The sequence below is a fragment of the Rhopalosiphum padi genome, chromosome 1, assembly GCF_020882245.1.
Source record: "Rhopalosiphum padi isolate XX-2018 chromosome 1, ASM2088224v1, whole genome shotgun sequence".
NCBI lineage: Eukaryota > Metazoa > Arthropoda > Insecta > Hemiptera > Aphididae > Rhopalosiphum > Rhopalosiphum padi.
Window position 1 is genome coordinate 16,214,474 of NC_083597.1, and position 7,800 is coordinate 16,222,273.

At 23.7% G+C, this 7,800-nt stretch overlaps 1 non-coding gene across 1 annotated transcript; it reads right to left on the reverse strand.

Moving 5' to 3' along the window:
* Positions 1–2,007: 2,007 nt before the first annotated feature.
* On the reverse strand, positions 2,008–2,079 carry Trnad-guc (transfer RNA aspartic acid (anticodon GUC)). The gene has a single exon. It is a non-coding gene; the product is annotated as a tRNA-Asp (tRNA).
* Positions 2,080–7,800: the final 5,721 nt, after the last annotated feature.

Consider the following 7,800-nt stretch of genomic DNA (forward strand, 5'->3'; position numbering starts at 1 on the left):
ATGAGAGAATTGAAAAACTAGGTCCAATGAACCAAGTCGTTAAGCGCCAAAAATTGATTTTAAAAAACGCCAAATACACAAATAAGAACAGCAATACAGACAGGCTGTTCTTTGTAACATAAATATTTCAAATAAAAAAAATAACGCATTGAGGTCCATATAGCGTTATAAGTAATAAAAATCCTAACCAAGCCGAGTTTTACTGCCCGGAATCCAATAATACGAGTACATTATAATATGTTTATTATATTTTATTACTTAAGTCTATAGATTAGTGCATAATATATGCATTATGCAATGTGCAATGTGTGTTTTTCTATTTTAATGCTAATTGCAACAACAAACCTGCAGTTTCGACTAATTTATATAAATTGTAATTCACTAAGTGAAATTATATTCACCGAATGAATCTTTATATCCCAATAGTCACACCACTTATTTATACGATCATAAATATCCATTTTACCACTTGTCCTGAGCCTCCACGCCTGTATTTTTGTATTTGTGTAATATGTGTCCTTATATTTTTATACCACAGTTGTTTATCTTATACATTATTATTTATTAACTATATTATAATTCATTACTACACCGTAACTTCCGTTTGATGTTTATACTCCAATTATTGGAGTCCAATAAATAATAACTTAATTATTATCGGACTTTGACTACACAGCCCCATTTAACCAGATCAGATAATATTGTATAATCTAATTTTTATTGTCTCAAAAAATGAAAACTTTTTAGAATCACGTTCGCGTGGAATAAATTAAGTAGTGTAATCACTACATTCACAATCTTAAACATTATAACTAAGTATTTAAGTATATATATTATATACTATTAAAAAACTCCATTTAATGTTTTATTTATTTATAATATAAAATAACGTTATTTAAGAATGAATTTCAATACAATTAGGAATACAATTATTTATTGTATATTTTTAGATAAAAAATTTAGTTCATTTTTAATTTTAATTTTATTTTACACACGCGTTAAAATTGTGTACTCAACAGTCAAACTTGTTTATTATTAATAAGTCAAAAATTCTCAATTACAAAGCAGAACATTTTAACGAATACCAACTTCAACTTAATAAACATTTATCATAAAAATGTATTTTAGAGTTAAATTAATTATGCAAACTAGCTGAACCCCCAAAAAATATAATACTACAGTGCTATAATAATCTATAAATATATAAATAAAACTTTCTTTCTCTCTTATAGTTATCATTGTATACAAAATCTACTGAACCGATTCCAATAAGCAATATAATATCAAGAGGTTCATTGATATTCTCGAGAGTGTTTGTAGCTATGTTTTTTCAACCAATATTTGTTGCTATACGGCAACTCACAAATTATGATTGGATATAATTTTCTGTATGGTATTATGTTTTGCCATTTCGGCAAACAAAACTATTTTATATAAATGTTAATTTTAGTAACAACTATTATGAGAGAAAAACCGTATGATTATAATATACAAGTAAAATATTCCCCACTGATTTTGACGATTCAATGGAGGTTTTGAATGTAAACTTCAGATAATATATTTTGAACCAGTTATTTTTGTGTGGCTTACCAGCTGGCAGATAGCTAAAAAATAACCGTATATTATTATTCATATTTCTCTCATTCTCTGCTTGCAATTGGTTACATGTAAGTCAAACAAGTTATTTACTGCTATCCCTAGCAATACCGGGTAATACAGCTGTAAAAATTACACGTATTCGTCATTAAAACTATGTTCTTTTCCCTCATTGTAAATACTCTATGCTACTTAGTATATTTTAGTTTATTACCACATAAATTAATATTTATATAATTAAATTGTATTTCTAACATATATTATATGAATAATAAGGTATATCATATAATATTATAATTTAAAATAATGTAATCAGTATTATTATTAACAATTAATAATTACTTTAATTTTAATTATGAGTTAAGAAATAAAAAAAAATTCAACTTTGGAAAAAAATAACAAAAAGTTTTCCTCCCCGGCGGGGAATCGAACCCCGGTCTCCCGCGTGACAGGCGGGGATACTTACCACTATACTACCGAGGATTGTGCCAACGAGGTAAAAATATTTTGTAAATAAGTAATTTAATTACACCATTATGTTTCTATACTGTAATAATAAGTTTCAATTTTTCAAATATAGTTATTTCGTTAAATAAGTCAATGTTAAATTGATTAATGGATGTATTTAATTTAAGTTCGATGATAAATCACAAAAAGTAATTAAAGTACAAATATACCGGGTGTCGGGTGATCCATTTAAAATAAACAGTAACAATTCACTGTTTCAAATACTTTAGTTACTATATAACATTTATAAAAATATTATCATTAAGTGTTTAAGACTTAGATGTTTATAAATTAAATAATTCCGAATAATATTCTTCTTCGGTATATTATATTGAAAATATATGTTGCCATTTAAAAAAGTAAAAAACAATAATGATAAGATATATTGAAAATGAAAAATACTTTTTTTCCAAAATTGCTGCTGTTTTGTAACAACTTAAAATTATGTAAAATATATTTTTTCAAAAACGTAATTGTTTTCAGACGTAAAAAATGTCTTACGTTTACGTTTAATGGATTCTCCTTTACACAAATAATTTTGAGCGAGAAAGTGGATCAGCTTCAATTTTCAAGAATGGTTCCTTATGTTTTATTATATATTTTATACTATTATTAGTATATGATTACTTCAGTAAGCTTTATTAATTTTTACCCATTATTTATTTATCAATAACGTTGTACTGTAAAATGGTACCATTATTATTTATTATTCATACGTGCGAATATTGAGGGTTGTTAGTATGAACTATGAACCATAAGCGTGCGTAGGGGAATGCCGGGCATCTCTCCTCTAGTATTCGTGGCCAGCTTGTTTTTTCGTGCTTTACTTATAAGTTAGGTACAGTTTATAAACCTTGTTATAAACATAAATCAATTTAGAAATGTTGACGGTTAACCTTAAGAATTAATAAGTTTAAGAATTTACATCCTTTTGACCGAAGATTAAAACTATAATAAAATATACTTAGGTACCTAAATTAAATTAATATTAATTATTAATAAAATTCAAAGTTAAAATTATATTTTTACATGTAAATATTAACTATTATTTTATGAACTTTGTAGTTAAGTAAAATAATTCTGATTTATTTCTTTTGAAGGGAGTTAAAAATTGAGCTATTTTGAAATGTAGGTACTAACATTCCCTGAGAAAAAATGTCTGCGCACGCCTATGGTATGAATTGTGCATAAAATTTAATTAAATAATTAAAATATTTTAAAAACTTCAATACACATCAATCTTTTTAAAAATAAAATATTAATTCCTATCTACTACATTATTGTAATTATAGTTAAGAGTATTTTTTACAAGAACATGGCTAATTAATCAACATTTTTTGTAGTTATGTTCATCGTAGCCCGTATATAGGTACCAATAAAACCACCTATAAAACTTATATTTAAATGTATTCGTTACCTAAGAAGTATAACTGTGCAATATTAAAATAATCTACATATTTAAAATAAAAATATTTATAATGAATAATATGTCTTATGCAATTTGGATATTTTTAAATAACTGTAAGAAAAACGTATGACTGAGGAATAATTAAGTTTTACGAATTTTTAATTACAACATAATTTGTAAATTTGCTTAAAACTTAAATTCTTAGTAGAATAAAAATATTTTGAACATTATATTATGCTTAGAAATTCCTAGTACAAATATTTTATAAACATTTTAATTTTTAAGTTATATAACTTCCCAAAGAACCAACCAGATTAAATTTGCTATCCAAAACCGTAGACCCACATAGCTGGTAATTGAATCATTTTTACTGCTCCAAAATGTGATGACAGTCACATTGTTATACCAATACTTTTCTTACTGCACTTGAAATCTAACACCAATTAACTCTTCTCTCAACTCAGAATATAAAACAAAACAATATAGGTTAATATAATGTCATACAATATCGAGTTAAACAGATTAATATAAATGTCAATTAAGTAATATTAATGAAAATGATAAAAATAATAATATTAAATATAATTTATGATATTACGGTTGAATGGTATAATAATTATTTTATAATTTAATAATAATTTAAAAACATACAATTGTTGACAATTTATTTATGTACACGACAATTTTGATTAAATTGTAATCCAATTTTCAAAATAATTGTTATAGTACAGATGTATTGATTTTTGATAATATTAAATTTTCTTACATCATGTTAAAGCTGTGCTAAACTGTTCATATTGATTTTTCACGATATTCAATAATTGATGTCAGGTTGCATGAACAGACAATAAACACTTAATGAGTCAATAGTGAGATAATGGTCCCTTAAACATGATTTAGTGGCCCGTGATTGGCCTATTAAATTTTATTAAACCATTAAATTAATACATTTTTCACGCAACTCAGTAATAATGTAAAATTTTTGTATAGTTAATATTTTATTTTCAGAGTATTATAATAAATGTTTGAAAATTCTATTGGTTTGAAGTAAGTAAGTTATAATATTGTTTTTTTGTTTTCAGAGAGGAATTCTATAATATTTGATTACAATTTATTTGAATTTGCGGAGTTCTTCTCCAGATTAATAAACCATATTCTATCGTAGGTCGAGATTAAAAAAAAAAAATGCTTATTTTTAATGAATATTTAAAGTATTTATACCATTTATGTAATTTCATGTTTACCTGTGATTTATGAACGTTCCATCGTAACTAAGATTTATATAATAAAAGAATATTGTTAATGAAGATTGTTTAAATATTTTACCAAGTCATAAAATTAATACAGGTTTAATATAATATACATATATACACTATTTAAAAAACTTGTCTATAGAATAGATCAAGAAACGAATATTTTATTTATCATTACAATTTATATCTTCTAAGAAATGTATAATATTATATTATTCTGCGCTTTATGTTTGGTGCCTACGAAATATATCTGCGGTTTCTCTTAACGTAATTACACAACACGGATAACATTTCACGAAATTGATACCTAAAACACAATGGAAGCGTTAAAAAAATTTAAAATGTTTCGTCATTTGGATATCTATATGTATCGAAACAATAAACTTAACAATATAGAAAATGAAAACGAATTTCGTTATACACAATTCATTTTATTTTACGATTTATTATTATTAATAAAACAATTTAATTATTAAGTATAAATCAAATTTATATATACCAATATGTATTTCTCAATAAAAAAATATCCTGTTAGAACTATTAGCAATCGAATATTTCTAAATATGTTAATTAAAATAGATATAAGCATAATTGAAATGATGATATATTTTAATTGTAACTATTATGACATTAAAAAATATTATTTTATACCATTTTGATAAACATATATTTTTATTCTGTTCAGATAATAAAATTTAAAATAATTTTAAATTCCTTTTAATATATTGTACTGTATGACCGTTGTCTATTTTATTACATTTACTATTTATAATTAAACTTACCATGGATTAAATTTAAATTAATTCATTATTATTTAAGTAATATAAAAATAAAATTAATAGAGTTAAAAGTTAGCACAGTTTTAATATCAAATTAATTTTAAATAGTCTGCTAACTTTTTTATTCAAGAACATATAACATTATTAAAAGCTTTAAGTAGGCTATGATAAAATTGTATAAGCACATGATTTTTTTTTTATTATTTAAATAAAAAAAATCTATGAAATATAGTATAATAATTAATAAGTATAAGTGATATACATTATGATTTACTAATACACGGGGACTTGGATAAAAAATATCGCCCTTTAGTGATACTCCGAATATAATTTTTAATTATATAAAAATCTTTAAAAAAATATTTTTCTCCATTCTTATTGTTAGCAACAAAGGAAAATAATATAAAAATAAGTACGCATAATACATTGATGCACTGACGCATATACATATAATACATTATTACGGGAAATCGAAAAATAGGAACTTAGTCACTCAAAACAAAAAAGTATGTTTTACAAAAGTTCTATTCACGGAATCAACCATATAGATATTATACTCAAGAAATTCTCATAAAGAATAATAATCAGGTATTTAAAAAAACATAATGTTGGTAGACGAATTTGTAACACCTACTGGCCTTTAGTATCAATATATGTAGTGATGAAAAACTTTCCAAAGATCTTTTGTATATACGAGTTAGGGATGCATATATAATAGACATTCATCAATTCTATGGGGTGATAAAATGTGCAAAATACTTTTCAAAAGTGTTACAATCTTCTGAAAAACTTTTTACGGTCAAGCTATTATGTAAAATTAAAGAAAAAGAACATTTTTGTTATACAGATTTAAAATATAATCAAAACATTTAAATTTACAGAATATTAAGTAATTTACACGTTTCATAGTTTAATATACAAATATATATATATATATATATATATGGATATCATTGTATTAAAACATTTGCAAGTAGCAACATCAAAACCAATTTAAGTGGAAATGAATACGAAGATAAATGATGTATAACTAGTTTTAGCTAGATATATTAAACTGGTTCTATAAACGATTTAAATAGACTAAAAGACTAAACATACCTCTAAAGGCAATAGGCATTCTTCAATTTCAATGTCACAATAATTATCTATACCTACGTCGAATTAGAAAAATGTAACACGAACTACATAAGTTTAAATAATTTAGGAAAAACGTAATTATTTTAACTCTTGTTGTATTCAAAGTTTATTCTTCCGCCAATAGCCGTTATTAAAATAATAACATTTTTGAGGTATAGGATTTTCTCATTTGAAGACGGTTCTATAATATGGAAGGCCATATTTAATGTCTAATTCATAAGTTCATAACTTAATTTGTAACTAATGTAAAATCACTATGAATTGAGATTTAGAATTATATATAGACACATCTTAATGTCACGTTAATATGAGACAGAGTGTTTAATTACTTGTCAATCATTGCTCATATCGGTAAAAGATATTGTAAATTTGAAAGTAATAATTTAAAATATAAATCATCATACTTGTTTTTTAAAAAGTAATCAATTTTAAATACTTTTTGAAAAAAATATTTCAACTTTATTTCAAATAATTATTTTTAATTCTTATACTTAAAAATATTAAGTACGGAAAAATATTTGACAATTATATTTTAATACATATTTGAAAACCTTTAAGACATATTTTAAATTAGCATGTTAAACATCATAATATTTGATAAACTATTTTGAGCGAATTTCTATAGAAGCTGCTTTTAGTGAGATTTTTTTCAACACCTAACTTTTTTTTTTTTATATTGTCAGAGATGCTGAAAAAAATATACTGTTCGAAGTCCATTATTATTCAATTTTAAATTCTACTCTGAATTTAAAAATATATACATCAATACATCATTGTAAAAATAATAAATGTCTCATATAATCTAAAAATATGATATTATTAATATTCTTTATTATACTTTTTTTTTTTTGAAAGTAAAAGTATTTCCAATAATATTGAAAATAATGTTTAACATAATTAGACCATTTTACACAATAAATCATAATAAACACTAATACACTATAAATTATAAACAAAGTAAAATAATCTTAGATGTATACTCGTAATGTATACATAATGTAGTGACTTCGTCAGCGATGGACCCGAGGGGCTCAGGCTCCTCTCCCTTTATCCGTGTTTATTACATAATTTATACTTTATTCATACTTAATATGACGTATTATATACGCATTATGTCTAC